This window comes from Schistocerca piceifrons, chromosome 1 (assembly GCF_021461385.2).
Source record: "Schistocerca piceifrons isolate TAMUIC-IGC-003096 chromosome 1, iqSchPice1.1, whole genome shotgun sequence".
NCBI lineage: Eukaryota > Metazoa > Arthropoda > Insecta > Orthoptera > Acrididae > Schistocerca > Schistocerca piceifrons.
In genome coordinates, this window is record NC_060138.1 from 41,684,640 (window position 1) to 41,694,996 (window position 10,357).

Genomic DNA, 10,357 nt, shown 5'->3' on the forward strand with positions numbered 1-10,357 from the left:
TGGTGGGGTAGCGCGAGGTGCAGGGTGACTCCACAGACTTATTCATGTGCAAACTATGAGGTTGTTCGGAAAACAGGTCCAATTTTTGACGGGTTAATCGGAAACTTCCTTAACAATAGCAGCACCAGCTTTTCTGGAAATCTTGTTCTGGGAAGTCGATTTTGTAAAATGCAATAACCTGTCAAACTTGGGAAGTATGCCGTGGCCACGGCACCTTAATAAAAAGCTTGAAGAGGTCAATAATCTCTCTCTCTCAAGTGGTGTAACTTATCCAATCGTCAAACACTTAAAACCGTCTCTTCCTCGAACAGGTACTTGATGTGCATCTTCATGTTTTAGCGGTGCAATGACTGCTCCATTAAATTTCGCGTGTGCAGTCGCATAAATTCAGCTTCTTCTTCTTCTAATACGTCGGCTGTATATCGATCAGCCGTCTTCAAAGTGATTCGAAAGACTGACGCTCCAGCATTCGCTCCGAACTTTCAAACTCGCGGAAAGTGCCGCGGCGCATGCGGTCGCAGATACACAGCGGCCAGAGACGATCGGTGGCAAAAAAGTACAGTGTGAATGAACTACATCAGTGGCTGCGTAGTAGCTCCAGACTGGGATGTCGGATTTAGCCCATGTCGTACCATGTATTCAGTTCCACGAGTTGTCACTGTGAGCTCCACTGTCTCGACGTATTTGTAAGTTTATTACAGAAAGCGCCGGATTCATGACTTATCCAAGCTGAAGCCATTATATCTATTAATTAAATTCGTCAACAAACAAATTGCACAATATTTTGGAGTCATATTGACGACACTTTGCAGCGTGGTCCATGGCGAAGATCAATTACAAGATTTTAAAAGCATCTGAATCGCATCCAGGCAAAAATACATTTTACAATGGGAACTGAAAAGGAGATATGTATCCCATTTTTGGATGTTTTGGTTCGGCACAAAGATGATGGCACCTTGGGGCATACGACACATTGGAAATCGACGCATGCAGATTTATGTTTACATGCAAGTAGCTGACACCATCCTTCGCAGACGATGAGTGTTCTCAGAACTTTCGTTCACAGAGCACATATCATTGCTGACGAGAGTTGTCAGCATGGCGAGCTCCTACACTTGAAAAGAGTTTTGGAAGTCAACAGGTATTCTCCACGACAGATGCAAAAGGCGCTATGAGTGAAACCAAAGGTGGGCATAAGCAATGCAGAAGAAAACAAAGAGATTTAGATCCACGGTTTTCCTGCCATATGTGGGAATCCTATCGTCAAAAATAGGAGAAATCCTCAGTAGGCACAAAGAAAAATGATTTTTCATCTTCCACCGAAGACAGCAGCACTGTTGGGTTCCATTAAAGATGATTTGATGCTTCGGAATGCTGGGGTTTACAAGATGCCCTGCGAATGCGTCCTCTCATACATTGGACAAACGATTCGCACAGTTCATGGAAGACGTACCTAACACTGCAAGTACAGTCGCCTCTTACAGTCGAGTAAATCGGCTGTGGCAGAACACTACATTGACACTGGTCACTCTATATTGTACGAAAATTTCGAAATTTTAGCATCTACATCATCTTTCCGGGAGTCGGTGGTGAAAGAGGCAACTGAAATTCGCTTGGCGACGAATTTAATTAATAGAGATAGGTGCCTCAGCTTGGATAAGTAATGGAATCCGGCGCTTTCTGTAATAAACTTCCAAAAACGTCGCGACAGTGCAGCTCAGAGTGACACGTCGACATCCCAAGCCACAGATATAATTCATGCACACTGTCGTTCTTTGCCGCGGATCAACGTCCCTAGCCCCTGCGTATCTGTGGCCGCATCCACGCTGGCACGGCCCGCGAGTCTAAAAGGTTGGGGCGAGAGCTAGAGCGTCTGTCTGTAGGCTCATTCTGAAGATGGCTCAACTATATACAGCTGAAACATTAGAAGCAGAAGCAGAATTTATGCGGCTGCACACACGAAATTTAATTTAACATTCAAACCTCCAGCACAGTTCAACCACCATAAGGGCGAAGAATGGGCATAGCTCATATTAATGCCCATTGTTAGGATCCGCACACTTCTGATCTGAAAGGGTATACTGCACTGCACACCGAGCATACCTTCATCTGTACAAAGATTTCTGTCACAGTTTACCATTTCCACGCAGAATTCGATTATGGGTCACTGTAGTATTATGCCTTTTTCATCCTTCACTGGACTAAATCGTAAGTGACATGGCATTCCTGTCCATGGGGGAGATTAGTGGCTACCTTTGGCAAAAATGAGTGACGTCTTTAAATTGCTGTACGTACCGTCTGTGACGCCGATGAACGTCACATGCATTGAGAAAATAACAGAACTTCCCGCGACCATAAGAACCTCTACACAACTTCCATGTTTCTTACAGTGTTGCGCTGTTTTTATAGACGAGATGTTTTTACCACTAAGTAGGTGTAAAGCTGTTACCGGTCTCTGATTATGTGTGATGACGTGCGGTGCAACTGGCATTCCAGGTCTTTTTCCGCCTTTCGTAAATTGCTTCTGTAAGCATAGAATGTCGATTTCCATTTCCTCAGCTACTTTGTGAATTCCTTTCTTGGCGCTCTGATTTTTGTAGTATTTAGACGCGCTCGCTATGTTTAAACACCTTGTATCCATCATATGTGCTGGGTATAAAATACTATTCTGCCACATGATGTGACGAACTGCTCCGACAGCTCCTCAAAACCATATACTACACTTCTCCCATGAAAAACTTGAAGCAGTAATTTCTCCAGAAGCTGAGCGCTAGTTAGCTTTATTGGCTCTCTCAACCCTATTGCGTGATAACTCGAAACGAGCGGCCCTTCTTTGCACTTTTTCGATGTCCTCCGTCAATCCTACCTGGTAAGGCTCCCATACTGTGCAGCAATATTCCAGCGGAGGACGGACAAGTGTAATGTAGAATGTCTCTTTAGTAGCTTTGTCGGATCTTCTAAGTGTTCTGCCAACAAAGCGCAGTCTCTGTTTCGCCTTCCCCACAACACTATCTATGTGGTCTTTCCAGTTTAAGTTGCTCGTAATTGTAATTCCTAGGTATTTAGTCGAATTGACAGCCCTTAGATTTGTGCGATTTATCGTACACCCAAAATTTATCGGATTTCTTTTAGTAGCCATGTGGATGACCTCGCACTTTTCTTTGTTTAGTGCCAATTGCCACTTTTCGCACCATACAGAAATTCTCTCTAGATCACTTTGTAATTGGAATTGATCGTCTGATGATTTTACTAGACGGTAAATCACAGCGTCATCTGCAAACAATCTAAGGGGGCTGCTCAGATTATCACCTAGATCATTTATGTAAATCAGGAACAGCAGAAGGCCTATGACACTACCTTGCGGAACGCCAGATATCACTTCTGTTCTACTCGATAATTTACCGTCTATCACTACTAACTGTGACCTCTCTGAGAGGAAATCACGAATCCAGTCACACAACTGAGATGGTACTCCATATGCACGCAATTTGATTAATAGTCGCTTGTGAGGAACAGTATCAAAAGCCTTCTGCAAATCTAGGAATATGGAATCGATCTGAGATCCCTTATTGACAGCACTCATTACTTCATGGGAATAAAGAGCTATCTGTGTTGCAAAAGAACGATATTTTCTGAATCCGTGTTGGTTATGTATAAATAAGTCATTTTCTTCAAGGTGATTCGTAATGTTCGAGTACAGTATATGCTCCAAAATCCTACTGCAAATTGAGGTCAGTGATGTGGGTCTGTAATTCAGTGGGTAACTCCTATTTCCTTTCTTGAATGTTGGTGTGAACTGTGCTACTTCTCAGTCTTTAGGAACAGACCTTTCGTCAAGTGATCGGTTGTATATGATTGCTAAGAAAGGCGCTATTGTGTCTGCATACTCTGAAAGGAACCTGATTGGTATACCATCTGCACCGGAAGACTTGCCTTGCTAAAGGGATTTGAGTTGTTTCGCAACACCTGAGATATCTACTTTTATGTCACTCATGCTAACGGCTGTTCTGATTTCGAATTCTGGAATATTTACTTCGTCTTCTTTCGTGAAGGAATTACGGAAAACTGTATTTAGTAACTTCGCTTTAGTGGCACCATCATCGGTAACATTTCCATCGCTATCGCGCAGTGACGGTATTGACTGTTTTTTGCCACTAGTGTACTTTACATATGACCAGAATCTCTTTGGGTTTTCTACCATATTTTGAGACTGTTTCATTGCGGAAAATATTAAAAACATCTCGCATTGACGGCCACTCTAAATTTCGATCTTCCGTGAAACTTAGCCAGTCTTGGGGATTTTGCATTCTTCTGAATTTGGCATGCTTTTTTCGTTGCTTCTGCAACAGTGTTCTGACGTGTTTTGTGTGCCATGGTGGATCAGTCCTGTCACTTCTTAACTAATGCGGTATAAATCTATCTATTACTGTCGATACTGTATCTTTGAATTTGAAGCATATCTGGTCTACACTTACATAATTAGCTTGGAAGGAATGGAGACTCTTAGGAAGGCATCAAGCGAATTTTTATCTGCTGTTTTAAATAGATATATTTTGCGTTTATTTATAGTGGGTTTGGTTGATATGGTTTCGAGGCGCGCTACAATGACCTTGTGTTCACTAATCCCTGTATCCGCCATGACGCTCTCTATTAGATCAGGATTATTTGTGGCTTAGAGGTCAAGTGTGTTTTCGCAACCATTTACAATTCGTGTGGGCTCATGAACTAATTGTTCAAAGTAATTCTCATAGAAAGCATTTAGCACAATTTCGGAAGATGTTTTTTGTCTACCAGCGGCTTTGAACATGTATTTTCGCCAACAAATCCAGGGTAGATTGAAGTCTCCACCAATTATAACTGTATGAACGGGGTAATGAGATTCAAGGTTTCTTTGAACCGTTCAGCTATTATATGATCTGAGTGGGGGGTGGGAGGGGGGGGGGGGTCGGTAGAAGGAACCAATTATTATTTTGGTACGGGTGTTGAGTATAGCATCTACCTATAGTAATTCGCAGGAACTATCTATTTCAACTTCACTACAAGATAAACTACGACCAACTGACACAAACACAACACCACCTACTTTATTTAATCTATCCTTTCTGAAAACGGTTTGCGCCTCTGTAAAAATTTCGGTTGAATTTATCTCCGGCTTTAGCCAGCTTTCTGTTCCTTTAACGATTTCAGCTTCAGTGCTTTCTATCAGCGCTTGAAGCTCTGGTACTTTTCCAACACAGCTACGACAATTGACGACTACAATACCGACTGTTGCTTGGTCGATTCTCGTCGATTCTTTGCGCTGTACCCTTTGTGACCTGAGCCCTTTTTGATCTTGCCCGAGACTGTCTAACCTAAAAAACCGCCCAGTCCACACCACACAACCCCTGCTACCCGTGTAGCCGCCTCCTAAGGGTAGTGGACAGCTGACCGATTTAGCGAAACCCGAAACCCCACCATCCTATGGCGCAAGTCGAGGAATCTGGATCCTACACGGTCGCAGAACTATCAGACCGTCCACTCGGCTCTCTACCAATAGTCCGCAATCGGTCCTATCGACGATGCTGCAGATGGTGAGCTCTGCCCTCATTTTGCTAGCAAGACTGGCAGTCTTCAGCAACTCAGATAGCCGTCGGAAACCAGAGAGAATCTCTTCCGAGCCGCAGTGACACACGTCATTAGTGCCGACACAAGCCACCACCTGCAGTTGGCTGCACCCTGAACCCATCCTGGCATCCGGAAGGACCCTTTCCACATCTCGGTGACTCCCCCCGGTATGCAAACGGAGTGCACATTGGCTTTCTTCCCGACCTTAGCAGCCATATTCCTAAGGGGCTCCATCACCCGCGTAACATTGGAGCTCCCAATGACAAGCAATCCCACCCTCTGCGCTTGTCCGGACCTCTCAGGAAGACCGGCAGCAGTCTGGTAAGATCGGGTTAATCGGTAGAAAAATGTATCTGACAGCAAACTGAAACATATACATAAATCATATATGAACAAAAGAATAATGCAGTTACAATTAATAATGCGTCCAGTCACAACCAGTGTCCATAATTGCTTGGCATCTCCGATGCACGGTTGAAACCGTGCAAGAGACCTCCAAATGCATCGAATCTGCGTTGACAGCTGATTCGGAGAGAAGATCTTTCTTCCTTCCAATTTTTTTTCTGATTTAAGATCATACATTTTTAATAGGATTGGCGTCATGTGACTGCGAGGACCAATTCAGTACCGCACACCTCTCTCCTTTCTCCGGGCGCTGCGAAACCTGCTGCGGTGTTTCGGATCCTTGTCCTCCCGCAGTATTCAGTTTTCATTTTTGCCGATGAAGCAACGCATGGCAGTCTGCATCAAACATCACTGGTAAATCTGTGCATTTAAATTGTCAGTAAAGACGAGTAAATCTCAATCGAGAATTCAAGGTAGGGATATTGCATGAAGAACAAACGTTTCCTCTAGGGCTAGGGGATTGTGAAGGAACTAAGGCGATATCTTTTGGCATCTGTGTGTAATGTCGACCACGCCCTTACTTAACAGACTATACTTAGTGCCATGATTCGGAAGCTATTTTTGTTGCTCAAATCCCCGTCATATCACGCCATGTGATGTAAAAGTCGTTGCTTTGAAATGACCGCCAGCCACTGCTTCTCACATTCTTACAGTTCTCGGTTACCGAAGATGCCGATTAAAACGGTAAGTTGAACTTCATCCCACTGCCTTTTGGCCAGGTTCGTGCAGCCGTAGTGTTGTACGCACCTGTGCGCCGCGAAGTCTGCACCGCCCACGTATTTGGCGCGTTTCGTTAAGGCGCGCAGCCTCGGTCCGAGGCGCAGCGAGCAGTCGGCTCTCTCCGGCCGCCTCACGGTGACTCGGCCGCTATCTGGCTGTCTCGCGGTGACTCGGCCGCCTGTCCCGGTATCCTGCTATCCCACGGTGACTCAGCAAGACGCTGCGATAAGCGGCGGGCCGGCCAGCCTGCACTTGAACTTCCGTATCAGTGCGAGCTGCTGTCTCGTCTCCGGGCCGAGCTCCGCACGCGGCCCATCACACTTCTCTGTCATACGAGTCGCTCGCCGCAAACACCCCGCGCTTTCCAGCTGTGGCTGTTCAGAAAGCGGGCTACTTGTAGCAGCCTGCTCACGAATTACGTTCACTACCGTTCTTTTGTAACGCATCGAGTCATATGCATTCCTAAAAAACACGATCGACTGTGCGGGGACGTCAACAAAAATATTAAGGTGTGGCCCACTCTATTCTGCCGAGAACTACTGTTGCCTTCACATTATCCAGCAATATTCAATTGGTGCTCACTCTATGTGTAAAACACAATGCTACCTATGTTACTTCGAGGGGCGAATGCAACACATTTTGTTCAGAAAGCAGGTTGTTTTTATTTCAGTTTTGAAATACATCATATTATTCCCCACTCTTCTCGCTACAAAACTCTGTTTTGCAACATAATCTCCGTTCAATGTGACGGGCTAACGCCACCTTACTGGGAGGGCCTGTTTGCCCCCGTGGTACCACTCTACTGCTCAACGTCGGGACACATGTCTTGCTGCATAACCTCCCCATCATCTACTTCATTTGCCCGAGCAGATCGAAGTCGGAAGTGGTCTGTCATGGAGGAAAAGTCCGTTTGCATTTGTGACGACGAACACACTGCAGGAGACACAGCTGTGTGTGACCGGTCGGCAAGGGGGGGGGGGGGGGGGGGGGGGAGGGGGAGGGACCGCAGGTTTGCGCCGCCTCGCCTCGCCTCGCCTCGCTGCGACGCTCTGGTTTAGAGAAATGCAGTGTCAGCTCTCTTCCTGGAACGCATCTGCGTTACAGAAGGTGACGTATGGCGCCGTCACCTATCGGAAGTTCATGAAACTATAGGGGCACAAGGGGGAATATTTCACGATGTCCCACAGCAAATTCCGCATTTTTACAACCGAAACTGCCAGAGAAAAAAACGTGTTGCATTACTTATTGAACGCTGTTTTTTTTTTTTTCCTTTATTGTAATTTTCAGCACCTCATACAAGGCGGGCTGGCAGCAGCTTAATACGCCGCCCTTCAGCCGTATGGGGTACAATAATATGAGATAGGTGACACAGAAAATACAAAAAATGGCGGGCAAAGAAAGTAGTTACAAAAAAACAAGAAGCCGTTCACGTTGGACGAAAAAACACTAACACTTGTTGACACGGCGCACAAAACACGGAGAGCTGCGACGGCACAGGTGAACAGTGGAGTTGTAACTGCACGAAACACAAAACGAAGCACACACACTAGACACTGACGGCGATGATCTCCGGCGCGCGAATGTTCACCATGCGTGTGCGAGTCCGGGGACCTGCCAAGAGAGGAGGAGGAGGAAGGGGAGTGGGAGAGGGAGAGGAGAGAGCGGAGATGCCACGGGCAGGGGAGAAAGGGGGGAGGGAGGAAGGGGGAGGGGAAGCCCGGGGGGGAAGAGTGGTGGAGGGAGGGGACGGGGGAAAAGGAAAGAGAAGGGGAGGGAAGGGAAGAGAAGGGAGGGAGGGAGGGTGCCTAAAGGAAAGGACACCGGAAGTGGGTGGTGGGGCGGGGTCAAAGTTGATAGGAGGGGTAGATGGAGGGGAGGAGGACATCATCAGGGAGGGGGAGCTGGCGGAAGCCACCTTGGGAGAGAGTAAGGAGGGTGGAGAGATGGAGACCGGGCGGGACGTGGGAATACAGGCGCGGCAACGGGCGGGGATGGGAGAGGATTGGGGAGACGAGCGGGTGAGGAGGATCGAGTTTACGGGAGGTGTACAGGATCCGTATCCTTTCAAGGAAAAGGAGGAGGTGGGGGAAGGGGATGAGATCATACAGGATCCGCGTGGGGGAGGGGAGACGGATGCGATAGGCGAGGCGGAGAGCATGGCGTTCAAGGATTTGGAGGGATTTATAAAAGGTAGGGGGGGCGGAGATCCAGGCTGGATGGGCATAACAAAGGATAGGGCGGATGAGTTGAACGCTGCCCCTCAAACGCTATATTGCAACCCAGCAGCAGTTGCAGCGTAGGGGAACAAATATTGGATTTTCAATATTTCCCGAAATTATTGGCCAAATTTAAAATTCTGTAATACTATCGTAATTTTCTCACAAACAGGTATAATCTTACGTTAAAAGTTTGACACAGAATCAGCTGCTATAGTTTTGTTTTCCGGCAGCGTAACTGACGGCGACAAATTACGCGGATTTGATTAACCCGGTATTTGAGAATGAGAACATTTATAGACTTCCAACTAAGTTACATACACTACTGGCCATTAAAATTGCTAAGCCACGAAGATGACGTGCTACAGACGCGAAATTTAACCGACAGGAAGAAGATGCTGCGATATGCATATGATTACCTTTTCAGAGCATTCACACAAGGTTGGCGCCGGTGGCGACACCTACAAAGGGCTGACATGAGGAAAGTTTCCAACCGATTTCTCATACACAAACAGCAGTTGACCGGCGTTGCCTGGTGAAACGTTGTTGTTATGGCTCATGTAGGGAGCAGAAATGCGTACCATCACGTTTCCGATTTTGATAAAGGTCGGATTGGAGCCTATCGCGATTGCGATTTATCGTATCGTGACATTGCTACTGGCGTTGGTCGAGATCCAATGACTGTTAGCAGAATATGAAGTCGGTGGGTTCAGGAGGGTTATTACCCGGAACGCAGTGCTGGATCCCAACAGCCTCGTATCACTAGCTGTCGAGATGACAGACTTATGCAGCCACGTCTCGATTCCTGAGTCAACAGATGGGGACGTTTGCAAGACAACAACCATCTGCACGAACAGTTCGACGACGTTTGCAGCAGCATGGACTATCAGCTCGGAGACCATGGCTGCGGTTACCCTTGACGCTGCATCACAGACAGGAGCGCCTGCGATGGTGTACTCAACGACGAACCTGGGTGCACGAATGGCAAAACAACATTTTTTCGGATGAATCCAGGTTCTGTTTACAGCATAATGATGGTCGCATCCGTGTTCAGCGAAATCGCGGTGAACGCACATTGGAAGCCTGTATTCGTCACCACCATACTGGCGTATCACCCAGCGTGACGGTACGGGGTGCCATTGGTTACACGTCTCGGTCGCCTCTTGTTCGCAGTGACGGCACTTTGAACAGTGGACGTTACATTTCAGATGTGTTACGACCCGTGGCTCTACCCTTCACTCGATCCCTGCAAAACCCTACATTTCAGCAGCATAATGCACGACCGCATGTTGCAGGTCCTGTACGGGCCTTTCTGGAACAGAAAATGTTCAACTGCTGCCCTGGCCAGCACATTCTGCAGATATCTCACCAATTGAAAACGTCTGGTCAATGGTGGCCGAGCAACTGGCTCG

General features: G+C 46.8%; 1 long non-coding RNA gene across 1 annotated transcript in view; it reads right to left on the reverse strand.

Annotated features, from left to right (window-relative positions):
- The window catches only part of LOC124790122, a 54,182-nt gene extending 47,328 nt beyond the window's left edge, over window positions 1–6,854 (reverse strand). Inside the window, exon 1 of the long non-coding RNA XR_007016230.1 lies at window positions 6,757–6,854. This is a non-coding gene — a long non-coding RNA (uncharacterized LOC124790122). The remainder of the gene's footprint in view (window positions 1–6,756) is intronic.
- Window positions 6,855–10,357: the final 3,503 nt, after the last annotated feature.